This window comes from Hevea brasiliensis, chromosome 13 (genome assembly GCF_030052815.1).
Source record: "Hevea brasiliensis isolate MT/VB/25A 57/8 chromosome 13, ASM3005281v1, whole genome shotgun sequence".
NCBI classification, from domain to species: domain Eukaryota; kingdom Viridiplantae; phylum Streptophyta; class Magnoliopsida; order Malpighiales; family Euphorbiaceae; genus Hevea; species Hevea brasiliensis.
In genome coordinates, this window is record NC_079505.1 from 612,441 (window position 1) to 628,104 (window position 15,664).

General features: G+C 40.6%; 1 long non-coding RNA gene and 1 pseudogene across 1 annotated transcript; both read left to right on the forward strand.

The window, feature by feature from the left end:
* On the forward strand, positions 1 to 1,079 carry LOC131171762 (uncharacterized). The gene is made up of 3 exons (XR_009142402.1): positions 1 to 377; positions 644 to 689; positions 796 to 1,079. It is a non-coding gene; the product is annotated as an uncharacterized LOC131171762 (long non-coding RNA).
* Positions 1,080 to 1,258: 179 nt separating this feature from the next.
* On the forward strand, positions 1,259 to 3,628 carry LOC131171999 (choline monooxygenase, chloroplastic-like; annotated as a pseudogene).
* The last annotated feature ends 12,036 nt before the right edge of the window (positions 3,629 to 15,664 follow it).

Consider the following 15,664-nt stretch of genomic DNA (forward strand, 5'->3'; position numbering starts at 1 on the left):
GATTTTCTTAGCACCAAAACAAGAACTGAAGGACACGAGTACACTGGAATGTCGATGTCGTTTACTTTGAAGCAACCGTCGTAGCGAAGACAATGGCCATTGCCACCGCAGTGATCCCTTTGAAGCTCATCACCAGTCGCAGGCTTCAACCTAAAAATCATACTTCATTTCTTGCTCAAAATCGGCCCTTCAAGGTCTCATACTGTGTTCTTCACAATCCAAGCTCTCTCCATACTCATTGTCAGAAATCGTCAATTAATTTGACACTCGTATTCCAATAGAGAAAACCCTGACTCCACCCAGATCCTGGTACACCGACCCTTCATTTTACGATTATGAGCTCCATCGTATCTTCTATGGAGGATGGCAAGCTGTTGGTTAGTTCTTTTTTTTTTAGAGTCTCAAGTTGCTTAGAATAGTTAATAACACAAAATTTTTGATAATTTGGTATGATTTTATCAAATACGGCAATTTAAGACTAAATTGAAATATTGAATTCAGAGCATAATTAGGTTTGCCTTGTATTTTCATTATGCATAAAGTGGAGGCTTCAACTCCTAGCAATTAGCATACATCAAACACATCGTAACACAGGAGAAGTAGAATCTTATTTCCCAAATTTGGGTTGTATGTTGAATTTCAGGATACACTGAACAGATAAAGGATCCTCGTGGCTTTTTCACAGTAAGGTACATTTATATTGGTAAAAAATTTGGTTCTTTTTATTTTTTGTTGTTCTTGCTTTCTTTCAGTATGCTGTCATTTAAATGTTGCTAATCATTTGGGCTCCATTAGGTTCTTAGAAGAAGAAAGGGAAATGCTTGAATATGACTTCCATTTGTATGCATTTCAACCAATCTTTTTCCCTGTTTTCTGAGAACCTAATGGAGGATTAACTCTGGCAGATTCGGAAATATAGAATTTGTTGTGTGTTGAGATGATGATGGCAAGGTTCATGCGTTTCACAATGTGTGCAGCCATCATGGCTCTCTTCTTGCATCGGGAAGTGGGAAAAAGTCTTGCTTTGTATGCCCTTACCATGGGATTTTATTTGTGCTGCTTCATGCAAACATTTTGGAATTCCCTCAGCCTTTTTTCTTGCATTTTTTTGATCTTGATCATAAACAAAGAATAGTATAGGTTCAGGTATATATATCTCTTGCAATAGTGCTTTGTGATTCACCACATTGTTAATAAAGAGGATATGGCAAATTCATATCATCGGTAAATGATGATCAAAGTTTAATGATCTGGATACATGGGTTACAAGGCCTCATATTATGGAGAGATGCATCAGGTGGAAAAGGTTTGGGACATGTCATATATATATATATATATGTATGTATGTATATTGTGTATGTATATATATTCATCCTTGATTGTTGCCAAAACATTGTGGTTCGTCTTAGATTAGGAACAGCTTTTGTGTGATGGATATAAACCAAAATAATTGCTCCAGTGATTCATTAAATGATTAGTGGCGGGTTAGGCGTTCCTTCTCTGAGCCAACAAGGAGACAGTAGACAATGCTTAAATCAGTCCACTTCGAAGGTGGACAAGGTTGGAACTTTTATAGTTGACCATGGTTTGTTAGCATAGCAGTGGCACCTAGATTTTGAAACACAGTTTGGTTGCTAAATTTTCTAATGTTGCTTATTTAGTTGAATTGGATTGATGAATTCTAACCTCAAGTGCTACATCATCAGACTAGTGGGAGCAATGTTAGGCTGTGCCACTGCGGTATTTGTTTTTTTCTTGGTCTATTTTCTATCATACATTTTCTTTTCCTCCAGCCAAGCTTTACATTATTCACTAGCACATAATATATGACGGTTTACAACCTTACATCTCTCTAGGATTTAAGAAGTTACCATGGGTAATGTCTCCTATTCTTTTCATTTCATTTCCTCCTTAAACCATAACTTAAATAAATAGAATTCATGATGAAGGAATTGAGTTTGCTTTGCCATACGAATATCTTGAATTTTAGCATCTATTCTTATAATAAGCTAGTTCATGATTTAATGTGTATCCAATCTTTTTATGCAGGCTTGGACTTATGGTTTAGAGGAGCACTTCTTAAACAACAAGACTAACAGAATGCAAAATTTCAATGTAAATGTTCTTTGAAATGTTAGAGTACTAATCATTTTCCATTAATATATGGCAAATTAATGATCAATGGATAATTTAGTTAATTTCATTGCTTGGAGCATAGGAGTTTGGGCTTGTTCCACTAAATGTAGCTACTTGGGGCCATTTGTTCTTCTCAATGTGGGCAAAGAGAATTCACCTTATCGAAGTTGATGGCAATATCTTTGGAAAATGAATGGCTTGGTAGTCGTTTGATACGATGAAAACCAATGGAGTTGATTGTTCTGTGAGTTATGTTTGTAGATGTGTATACAATATTGAATGTAACTGGAAGGTAAGATGCTTCAATATAAGTGTACTACTGAATTTTGGCATTTGATTTTAATAGCAATAATTTTAGACAGGAGCCCATTTATGCAAGGTGAATGAGGTCCCTTTCAGTTCTCTGTATGTTTTCTCGCGGTGAATTAATTCATATATTCATCATCCTTAGCAATGAGCTCACTCTGATAGACTTAAGACATCAAAACCAATATCCATTAATTGCATTGTGCGACTTGATTTCATGGACCGCTAATTCCCCTTCTTCCTTTTCAGATGTTTTGCGACAACTAATTAGATGGTGGCTACCATGTTCCATATGCACATAAAGATTTGGCATCTAGTTTGAAGCTTGATTCTTACTCCACCATAGTATGCCTCTCGTGCTTCCTTGTCATTCTTGAACATTTTGTTTTAGCTTTATCAATTGTAGCACTTGATTATGATAGATCTATAAGACTGCCATAATTTTTGCTCATGGTCTCCAATTTCAGCATTTTCACTAAATTTCAATTATCAGTGAAATTCCAAATTTAATTTATTTCGATAAATCATCAATGCTAGATTTTGATAAAATATAAATAATATTTTTTTACATGATAACCAAGTAAAATTTTTCAAATACATTTTTGTAGGCTTAGAGCTATTATATTTTTTCGTCATATAAAGAATTTGGCTAAATGTCTACAAAAATTTTGTAGAAGCAATCTTCTTGAATCAAAATCAAATTTTGAGCTTTTTTACTTATACAAATTGAAATTGAGCAACAAAAATGTCCTTTAATGAAATTAACCCAATTTATTGCATAAAAGCATCATTTTTTTTTTGACATTTCATAGTAAGTGCGGTTGTCCTCTACCTAAATTACTGCTTTTTTTGAGATAGATATACGAAAAGGTCAGTATCCAAAGATGTGAATGTGGCTTAGCTAGAAGTGAAGATGATTTTGTTCGGCTTGGATCAAAAGCTTTATATGCTTTCATTTATCCTAATTTCATGATTAACAGGTACGTAATTGGGTGGAAGATGTAATAATAATGATTGATTTATTTGTTGTTCCCATTCTTTTGTACTTTGAACCATTTCTGGGTCTTACAGATATGGGCCTTGGATGGACACCAACCTTGTGCTACTTCTCGGAACCAGGAAATGCCAAGTGATATTTGATTACTTTATTGAGGCTTATCACGAGGTACCATCTCAAGTTTACTAATTCTGCACTATGTAATATTTAAGATCTAAAAATATTGTGACTGCTATCGCAAGGTGTTTTGCGGTCGCCTGAACGAACCCTCATCGAAGTGGGAAAGAGTGAGGAGTCGCCACTTTAATTTTGAGGGAAATTAAAGAAAACCATTTGTGAAAACAAATTAAAATGAAACCACTTCAAAACAGAGATTTTAGGTTCGGGGTCCGTAAACGGGTGGGGAAGGTGTTAGGCACCCCACCTCGTCCCTCAATAAGGGTGTGATTTAACCCGCGTTCTTTATAAATTAGAATTGGTAGTTAGGAGGGCTTGAATGGAAATGTTAATCCTTTTGACAAAAGGAGTATTTGATTTTTCACTAATTCGGATTACCCAGATACATAAGTAAATGAGACAACCTTAGTGAGTTACTGTTGTATGTTAGTTTTGTTTGAAGGGCTATTTTATTAGAATTCAATTTTGGGAATTGGATAAGAACTCTCCTCCAATCTCTTTTGAATATTTATTAAAGTTTTAGATTGAGAACCGGATAAGAACTCTCCTCCAATCTCTTTTAAGCATTTTGTTTTAATTTTAGATTGAGAACCGGATAAGAACTCTCCTCCGGTCTCTTTTGAATATTTGTTAAAGTTTTAGATTGAGAACCGGATAAGAACTCTCCTTCGATCTCTTTTGAGTATTTATTAAAATTTGGGTTGAGAACCGGATAAGAACTCTCCTCCGATCTCTTTTAAACATTTTTTTAAATTTTAGATTGAGAACCGGATAAGAACTCTCCTCCGGTCTCTTTTTAATATTTGTTAAAGTTTTAGATTGAGAACCGGATAAGAACTCTCCTCCGATCTCTTTTGAGTATTTATTAAATTTTAGATTGAGAACCGGATAAGAACTCTCCTCCGATCTCTTTTATTTTAATGGGAGTCGGATAAGGATTTTTCCGACCTCTCGAAGTTTAATTTCAATTACACCTCGTAAGAGCCTAAGACTAAGGGTTTTGGCATTCGAAGATGACGGGGATCGGAATAAGGCTTCTTTTAACTCATTAGTACCTTGTGACTAGACCGGGGACACTAAACTGAATTTCCCGATCTTCTTATGTGGTCGCCTTACCAGTACCCTCTGATACCTGGTTTATTCCATTTATTTATCTAAGGTTCGGTTTTATCCTGCCTTGTGACGTCTTACCCGATTGTCTTTTGTGTTATTCCAGTGATTCGGCCTAACTATTTTCCTGACTTATTACTCAGACCTTTCATTATTTTTAAAGAGACCCTTAAGATACCATTACCTACATTTTACCCGACCTTTTATACACTACTCGAGACTAGAAGACTTACATTCAGAAATAACAAAGATTAACAAAAAGGATGGACTGATCAACAAAGAAGTAAACCCGAGAGTAACCTTCTTCATATTTTTTAGCGCAATATAAACTTAGAGAAAACTATGTACGTAAAAGAACAAAGGAAATACGTAAAATAAGAACGAGCAATTAATGAAATGGCAATATGAGCATTCACCTGTAGGGAGACGAATCTACTAAACTAAGTATGGAATGACCAAAACGTAATAGGACTGCAGATTGATAACCGGAAGGTTAAGGTTCGCCTTGAAACGAAAGATGCTTTGCTAAAATGCCATCGGGTCGAAATAATAACCGAGTTTAAATGAGGTTGAGCCTGAACAATGGGAGTGGAAATAAAGAAAACAAAGAGCTGAAAATGAGAGCACCACAGGATAATGAACGAACTGAAAATAGAGAGTTTCAGTATTCAAGAATCCCTTTGCAAGAAAACACTCTAGAAAACTAGTTTCAAAAGTTTTTTCTTATGAAAGCTAAAAATAGCAGAGTAACGAACTGAATTAAGTTTCAGAGTTCTTCCACTATAGTCACCGCTTTTTTTTTCGTCCCTTGAACAGTTTTTCATGCAGGTATTTATAGGAACCGGGTGCTTCCCCTGAAGGGTCAGGATCTATTTTGAGGGAGATGGAGGGTCAGGATTTCAAAGAACATGATCTGAGGCTCATGAATTAAAGAGAATCAGAACAGACGGCCGAGATCCCCTTCAGAATATTTGTCCTTTTCCTCTTCTAATCTGACGGTCCCAAATTCTCTTGTCGGGGGCGATCCGAGGGCTAGGAGTGAAAGGCGCTGGTCTTGTCATCTTCTTCTTCAATCCAAGGGCCCCGGGCTCATCCTTACAAGTCGGATCAACGGTGGAGATTGGAAGGTACAGCGCTGTCATGACATATTCCGCACTGTCGATGTCTGCGGGCGATTCTGGGGCGTGCGGTTGAGATTTCACCTTCAACGCTTTAACTACCTCGGCTCTGATTATGATGACAGCGGTAGGCGTCTTATTCTCTTTATTTTCTGCTCTCTCCTCCTTTTCGGTCTTTTCAACATGCTGCTTTTCCGATCTCTCATACCGGACTCTTCTTTTCCGATCTCTCCTACTCCAGTCCTTTCATCCGATTCAGTTGAGTCAAAGCATTAATTTCCCTCAATTCCCGAAGCGACCGCTTCGTTTTCTGCTTAGCAATAAATGCTCGGATTTTCCTATATATATACCTTCAACCGGGAAGCCCTCCGTATTTGATTTTCTCCTCTTCCTTCTCACACGTCCTGTTCTAATTGCTCCGGCAGTAATCCCGGCCATGATGGTGGCTTTTGATCTTTTCCCGATCGTCCTTTTTATCCCCCGACTGAAAATTTATGATCCCGGTGATCAGAGAATTATGATAACCTCATTTGATGACAGTAAGAGAACCGGACTAACTTACCGACCTGGATCGAGGACTTCGATCGTGTCGATCTCAAATCGTTCAACCGGTACAATCGGCGAACTGATTTCGGGCGAGAAGACTGCTAATATTCCCCTTAACACCGGTGACTGCTCCTTGGCGTTCATCTGGCTCCTCACCACACTGGGTGTTCCGACAGCGGCTCGGTTTCGAGCGGTAACTTTGATGACGACCTCTCTCATTCTCATGAGAGTCATAGTCCCCCCATCTAAGCTGTACATCTATCAGATGTCAACAGCCGGTCTCCTGGTCAAACACATCTTTTGACTTAGCCACGAGACTAGGCTTTGACATAGGCCTTTTAGATGGGATGTTCCACTGATCTCCAAAGATCGCTCTTATGATGTAATCAGATTGTTAATGTAATCTGATCTCTAGAGATCGCCCAAATGATGTAGTTAGACCTATAATGTAATCCGATATCTAGAGATCGCCCAAATGATGTAATCAGATCTTTTCGGAAATAAAATTTATTTTGACAACTGTCATTTTATTATTATTGCATTGATTATTTTCCGATCTCTGATGTGTTTATCCGATCTGGTTCCTAACTGAACAACCCTTAACTGATCCGTACTTCCAAACATTCACCTTAATTAGCCGATCCCTAACTAGCCGGTCTCTCCTTATGGAATTTTTGGAATATTCGTGAGACGTGTCAGAACAGCTGGCGAGTCCCGCTAACCGATGCGTTGCCTGGAACATCGTGAGCATTAAATTCTCGGACGAGTATAAATAGGGGTGGGGTTAGCCAGTTGCTCCCTTATGTCATTTTCAGTCTCTCGCGAACAACTTCAAAATTCTCTCGTTTTCTCAAGTTCTTCCGACACCGATCAAGCTCCGGTAAGGGTTTTGATCCTTCTTTTAGTTTAAATTCTTTACTTCCTTTGAAAATGAGCGGCATCGAGGGTCAGAGAGTGACGAGCCCTCCTTCCATTCAGTTCTCGTGGTCGTCTGATGAAGTAGAGGTGGTCGGGCTAAGCGCGTGACCCGAACCTCCTAGGGTCTCCGTTCCAGCTCGGGGGCAAGCAGCATCATCAAGGCATGTACCTTCTTCGGGGAGGGAAAATCTTCCCATGGACGAGTTGCCATCGGTCCTTTAAGAAACCGATCTGCAGTCGTTCAGCCAGGAGTATAACATTCGGCCTGATTCCTACGAGTTGATTAGGTGTCACGGCGATCTTCGTGCCGATCACTTCTTTGAGGGGGACGATATGATCATGGTCTACGAAGAACAATTAAAAGCCGGACTACGGTTCCCTTTGGACGACTTCTTCAAGGAAGTTTTAAAATATCACCAAGTGTGCATTGCCCAAGTTCACCCGAACTCGTGGCGGATCTTAGTAGTCTTCCGAGGCCTATGCCGAGCTAAGGGGCTCCGACCTACAGCTAAGGTGTTCACGAATCAAGACTAACTCGTCGAAAGGACGACGAGTATTGGTTCTTCCAGGCGAAACCCCATTGTGGGCTTTTTACCGACCTGCCTTCCTCCCTGAAGAATTGGAAGAACCGCTTCTTCATTTTGAGGAGCAAAATTCCGAATGGTTTTGAGGGCTTCCCTCGGAGCTGGCTGCATCAGGGTCCCTTGCTTACGAAGCACATCGCCCTAAATAGGGAAGAGGGTGCAATGGTGATGGAGTTGAAGGAACAGGCATCCAGAGAGAAGTTCTCATGTTTGGATGCAGTGACGGCCGAGCTGCACCATTGGACTATGCAGCTGGTCACCGGCCAAGATCGCGGGCTTCAGCTCTCTGACCTCGGCATCGGTATTTTCTATATCTCAGATCTTTGGACCTTAGTGATCTCACTGACCTCTTCTTTGTGCAGGTATGGCAAGCCGCGAAGCCTTCAAGGAGAGCCGGAAGCGGAAGAGAGAGATCTCCCGGAAGGTACGGGAGATGAAGCGTTCCGAGCTGCTTCAAACGCCCGGTCATGAACCCGGGGAAATACAAGAAGGTTCGTCTCGACCTTCTGGACCGCCGATCATAGAAGTGGTCCGGTCTCCTCCTCGTCAAGAAGAGCCGCCTCCACCTCCTCCAGTCGTTTCAAGTGCGGTAGGGGGTCCTTCTCAACCTACCCCAAGGACTCTCTCCTGCGGTGCACAAGTGCTGATCCATTCCTTGGAGAAGAACCGGACTGTTCGGGAGAATTCGGGTTTGGCTAAGGTCCTGGGGGCTTCTATCTGCCTTCGGGAGGATCGGGACAGGCTGTCCTCAGACAACCTTGATGACATCCTGACCCGATCTATGAGCTTGAACGTGGAGTGCTTGGTGAACCAGCACATCGTCCGGGAGAAGGCTCATCGCCTGGGTATGGAGGTTGAGAAGATGGGTCATGAAGCGGCTTCCCTTCGATCCCAACTCTCATCCGCTCAGAACTACATATCTGAAATTGAGGGGCGGATGAAGTTTTACGAGGATAAGCTGGCCGAGCAAGCTCATGTTCTGGCCGAGCGAACTCGTGTCCTTGAAGAAGTTCAGGCGCTCCGGGCCGATGAAGTTGCTCACCTCACTGAGGAACTCAAAGCGAAGGAAGAAGAGATAGTGACAAGAGAAGCCGGGGCTTATGTGAATGCCCACAGGGATCTCTTGGCCGAGCTCAGGAAGCGATACCCCGAGGAGGACTTCACTTGGATGGTAGACCTAGCTCCCCAAGACGAAGAAGAGAGCAAGGAGGAGGCTGAGGGTGAGAGAGGGAGTGAGCAGAATGTAGATCAGGCTGGGGGTGATCCTCTAGCCGAATGACTTGTATAAATTCTGAAATGAAATGAAAAGAAATGCCTCTTTTGTTTAATGAATGGATGGGATCGGAAAGTATCTGAATTGTCTAAGCACTCATTTACAACCATAACTAAAAGTGATTTTCAATCTAAGTGTAAGAGGTCGGAAAACACAATAAGCATGAGATCGGCAGGGGACCAATGCTAAACGGGACTTGACTAAAATTGGAAATTTGGCTTGAGCACTTAAGATCGGGATTCTCATTAAACCGGATTGGAACCTTAACTTGATTATTCCTAAACTTTTAAAATGAAGATTTAGTGTGGGCTTAGTTTCGTCTAATAAGATAAATCGGGAATGTAATTGATTAATTGGGGGACTTGACAATTGGTTTGAGAGATCGGCAAGGCTTTAAATTTCATGGGGACTTAGTATTGATTCGATTCCCTGAGGAGAGATCGGAAGTGTGGTGGTTAAAGAAAGATCGGAAATGTACTTGGCTGGCATAAGGAGACTTAGTGGTGGGGATCAGTTTCGAAATTTATTGATTCTAGGGATCGGTTTCAAAGTTTATTGATTTTGGTGATCGGCCAAAATATGGTGTCAACAGCTGCCCCTCTTTACATAATTTCTATTAAAGGGAAAAATTTTCCCGTGTAGGAATTATGTAAAGATTCAGACCCATATTTTGGGTGATCAGCCGTTCAAGGTTAGGAGACTAAACCCTACTTAAGTTAGTGACCTAGAGATTGGTAACATGAGTTAAAATGCTAGAAAATTAAAATCAACTTAGATCAAGGAACCAGAGGTTGATAACAGGAAATTTAAAATGCAGGAAAAATTAAAATCAACTTAGATGAAGGAACTAGAGGTTGATAACAGGAAATTTAAAATGCAGGAAAAATTAAAATCAACTTAGATCAAGGAACCAGAGGTTGATAATAGGAAATTTAAAGTGCAGGAAAATTAAAATCAACTTAGATCAAGGAACCAGAGGTTGATAACAGGAAATTTAAAGTGCAGGAAAAATTAAAATCAACTTAGATCAAGGAACCAGAGGTTGATAACAGGAAATTTAAAGTGCAGGAAAATTAAAATCAACTTAGATCAAGGAACCAGAGGTTGATAACAGGAAATTTAAAGTGCAGGAAAAATTAAAATCAACATAGATCAAGGAACCAAAGGTTGATAACAGGAAATTTAAAGTGCAGGAAAAATTAAAATCAACTTAGATCAAGGAACCAGAGGTTGATAACAGGAAATTTAAATGCTGGAAATTAAAATCAACTTAGGTCAAGGAACCAGAGGTTGATAACAGGAAATTTAAATGCAGGAAATTAAAATCAACTTAGATCAAGGAACCAGATGTTGATAACAGGAAATTTAAATGCAGGAAATTAAAATCAACTTAGATCAAGGAACCAGAGGTTGATAACAGGAAATTTAAAGTGCAGGAAAAATTAAAATCAACTTAGATCAAGGAACCAGAGGTTGATAACAGGAAATTTAAATGCAGGAAATTAAAATTAACTTAGATCAAGGAACCGGAGGTTGATAACAGGAAATTTAAAATGCAGGAAAAATTAAAATCAACTTAGATCAAGGAACCAGAGGTTGATAACAGGAAATTTAAAGTGCAGGAAAATTAAAAATCAACTTACATCAAGTTTGATCTTGGCATCAGAAGTTCTTCCCTGATGAAGTGTACTTAACATGATCCCGAAGGCCAATAATTAATGGAGGACGAGTTACAAGACTTGACCTACGACCTCCTTTATGCGGATGCTCCTTTTCAGTTCTTGACTTTCTCCTTATTTTGCGAAAAGCGCCCTTACGGGTTTTCACTTTCCTTTTGTCTATTTGACTAGAAGCGCCTTTCTAGGTTTTCACCTCTAGTTTTTTTTTTTTTTCCTGCAAATCTCATAGCAAAGTACGTGAGGTTATCAATTGTCAAATCCTAATCTTATGGCAAAAATTTTAACTGATTAATAGCGCATCAAATAACGAGATTGCAGAAGGATAATGTTAAAGAATGAGTATAAGGGAAAGAGAAAAGTATAGGGAATAAAGTATGACTTTATTATGGTTTTAATAAAAACAAATATAGAGTTTCAAAGAAAAAGGGTACAAGGATAGATCTCACGTATTTCTTGTGGTTAACTTTGAAGTCCCTTAACTGCCATTATTTCTAGTACTCTGAAGTCTCATGCCATGACGGTTTGTTTCCCTTCTCGGTTTCATGCTTCTTTCCTTATTTCTCCATTTTGATTCTTGGGATGCCCTTTCAGGTTTTCACCCCTAGATCTTGATTTTTTTTTTGTTTTTTTTTTTATTTTTTTGGCTCGCTCTTTCAGGACGCCCTTTCGAGTTTTCATCCCTCACTCATTTTACAGAAAGCGCCCTTTCGGGGTTTTCGCCTTCTTTCACACATTTTGCTAGGAGCGCCCTTTCGAGTTTTCACCCTACTTTTTTTTTTTTTTTTTAGGCATAGTATCTCTTGACGGTGTCGGCATTCATAGGTCTTGGAAATTCTTCGCCGTCCATGTGGGTCAAAATCAAGGCCCCACCAGAAAATGCCTTTTTAACCACATAGGGTCCCTCGTAGGTTGATGACCATTTGCCCCGGGGATCGTTTTGATTTGGCAGCACTTTCTTCAGAACTAGGTCTCCTGGTTGGAACTCGCGTGGGCGAACGCTTTTGTCAAATGCCCTGGCCATTCTCCTCTGGTATAACTGCCCATGACATGCTGCTGCTAGCCTTTTCTCGTCCAGCAAGTTTAATTGATCCAACCTCAACTGGATCCATTCTAACTCATCAATCCCCGATTCCTTCAGAATCCTTAGGGAAGGAATTTCAACTTCAATAGGTAATACCGCCTCCATCCTATAAACCAGCGAATAAGGAGTTGCACCAGTTGAGGTCCTTACAGAAGTCCGGTGTGCATGAAGAGCGTAGGGAAGCATATCATGCCAATCCCTATATGTGACCATCATTTTCTGGATTATCCTCTTGAGATTTTTGTTTGCGGCTTCCACCGCTCCATTCATCTGGGGACGGTATGGGGAGAAATTGAGATGTCGGATCTTGTATTGATCACATAATTTCTGAATCTTCGGACCATTCAAATTCTTGGCGTTGTCAGTGACGATTTCGTTGGGGAGACCGTGCCGGCAGATGATATTATTTCTGAGGAATTTGAGAAATGTGTTCTGTGTAATGTGGGCGTAGGATGTCGCTTCGACCCATTTAGAGAAATAGTCGATAGCTACTAGGATAAATCTGTGCCCATTAGACGCCTTAGGGTTGATGGGACCAATCACATCGATGCCCCACATTGCAAAAGGCCATGGTGAGACGAGGTTGAACAATTTGTGAGGTGGCACATTTATCGGATCCGCATAGATCTGACACTTATGGCACTTTCGGAAATACTCGATGCAATCCTTTTCCATTGTAGTCCAAAAATATCCCCGTCGCATGATTTGCTTAGCCATCATATGCCCATTGGCATGGGTTGCACAATTTCCTTCATGAGTCTCGAAAAGGATTCTCTTCGCCTCTTTTGCACCCACACATCTCAACAATTCGCCGTTGGAGCTCCTCTTGTATAGGGTTTCTCCACTGGGGAAGTATCCCAATGCTAATCTCCGAATCATCCTCTTTTCGTTTTTGCTTGCCCCCGAAGGGAATTCTCTGGTTCTGCAGTAAAGCAAGATGTCATGGTACCAAGGTTTACCATCAGGTTCTTCTTCAATCATGAAGCAATAAGCTGGCTCATTCCTCGCCTTAATCTTCAATATCTGAGTCGTCTGCCCTTCTTCCATTTGAGCCATAACAGCCAGGGTAGCTAAGGCGTCAGCAAATTGATTCTTGTCTCGACTAAGATGAGTGAAAGAGATTTCTTCGAATTTCTTAATCAGCTCCAGTAAGTACTTCTAATATGGGATTAGCTTCGGATCCTTGGTTTGCCATTCTCCTTTGATTTGATAAATAATCAGGGCTGAGTCTTCATATAATTCCAACTTTCTGATTTTTATTTCGATAGCAGCTTGTAGACCCATTACGCAAGCTTCATATTCTGCGACATTGTTGGTACAGTCAAACCTCAACTTGATAGCTATCAGGAAGTGTTCCCCATCCGGGGATATCAATACAGCTCCGATTCCATTACCGGACAAATTGACAGCTCCATCGAAATACATTTCTCATACATCATTTAGTTTTTCTTCTCCGGATTCTATTTCGTTAATATGATCATCGGGAAACTCAAAATCCAGAGCTTCATAATCCTGGATAGGATTTTCTGCTAGAAGATCAGCGATTACGCTACCTTTCACCGCTTTTCGGGTCATATAGACAATGTCATATTGGGAGAGTATGACCTGCCATTTGGCTATCCTTCCTGGCACGAATGGGCTTTCGAATACATATTTGATAGGATCCATCCTGGAGATGAGCCATGTCTTGTGATTCAACATGTAGTGTTTGAGGCGATTTCTTTGTCCGTGCTAATCTGATGAAGTTTTTCTAGGAAAGAGTACCTTGACTCACAATCATTGAACTTTTTGCTGAGGTAATAGATAGCCCTCTCCTTTCGGCCGGTATCATCATGTTGCCCCAAAACACATCCCATTGAGCTTTGTTGGACCGCCATATACAGAATCAGAGGCCTTCCCGCCACTGGTGGAACCAATACTGGTGGGTTAGACAGGTACTGCTTGATTTTCTCAAAAGCCTCTTGACAGACCGAATCCCATTGATTGGTGTTGTTCTTTCGGAGTAGTCTAAAAATAGGCTCAGCCTTAGCGGTGAGATTGGAAATAAATCTCGAGATGTAGTTCAATTTTCCTAAGAAACTGCGCACCTCCCTTTCTGTTCTTGGGGATGGCATCTCTTGAATAGCTCGAACTTTATCGGGATCTACTTATATTCCCTTCTCACTTACTATGAATCCCAACAATTTCCCAGATCTAGTTCCGAATATGCATTTGGCAGGGTTCAGTTTCAGTTGATATTTCCTGAGCCTCTCGAATACTTTCCTCAGCACCTGCACATGGCTCTCCTCTCCCCTAGATTTGATGATCATATCATCCACGTACACCTCCACTTCTTTATGCATCATATCGTGGAATAATGTGACCATAGCACGTTGGTAAGTGGCTCCAGCATTCTTTAACCCGAAAGGCATGACCCGATAACAAAATACCCCCCATTGAGTGATAAAAGTAGTTTTCTCCTTGTCTTCCTCATCCATTGGGATTTGATTGTACCCCGATGCCCCATTGATACATGAACACCTGCCCAATCTCGCAGCATTGTCTACTAACACATCAATGTGAGGGAGAGGGAAGTCATCTTTCAGGCTTGCTTTATTGAGATCTCTGTAATCAACACACACCCTGACTCTCCCGTCCTTCTTCATTACCGGGACTACGTTAGCTATCCATTGGGGATATTTAACCACTTCCAGAAACCCAGCATCATACTGCTTCTTGACCTCATCCCTAACTTTGAGCAGCGTGTCAGGATTCATTCTTCTTAATTTCTGCTTTACCGGGATTGTCCCAGGAATTAGAGGAATTTTGTGCGTCACTATTTGGGGGTCCAAACCAATCATGTCGTCATAGCTCCAGGAAAACACGTCCAGGAATTCTTTGAGCAAACTGATCATATCTCCCAATTCATCATTCTCCACCACCTTAAGTTCCCTTTTCTCTTCTTCCGTGCCTAAGTTTATGGTGCATGTTTTGTCTCCACAAGGCACTAGGGAAGGTTCATCCTTTTCATCTCTTTCTTCTGTATGCTCTACCTCAGAATCACTTGAAGTAATGGCAGTTATGGGGATTTCAAAATTAACCAGAGGAATTTCTGAGTCTATTGAATTATTAGGTGTTAATTGACGAAGGGTCCTGAATGAATGAAAATAGAACATATTATAAGAATGGAATTCAAAAGGAAAGAAAGAGAGAATTGGATATAAAATGCGCTATTAATTCGTTAACATTTATGACATAAAAAAAAGATCCATTTACAATATTACACTTGCCACCATGGACAAAATGATCAAGTGTAGATAACCAAAAGTACTTTACTCGAAATTAAGTACAGGGATGTCCTCTGCTGTCCAGTTGTCCAGTTCTTGCCCCTCAGCCATTGGCGAGACCAGAGCCCCATACAAGGAATCCAAGTGGATGACATCGATGGATGGTTCATCGGGTGATTCTTCTACTTCTGCCGGATTTTCAATGACCGGTTTAGTGAAGACTTCCGTGATTCTCGGGATTACCTTCATCTTCCCGATTTTTTGATCGAATCTCTGATCTCGAAGTTTGTTCCTCATCCAGAATTGCCCATCCATGAGGGCATCTTCCTCATAACCCAAACTGAAATGGCCAACCTTCTGGATAGCCGGTATAGGTTCAACAATTCCTTGTAATGTGGCGCCTAGGCCTTTGCCTTCTTCATACCCATTCCTCGACATTATCTTGGCTACCATAGCCATAGCCCCTTCATTTC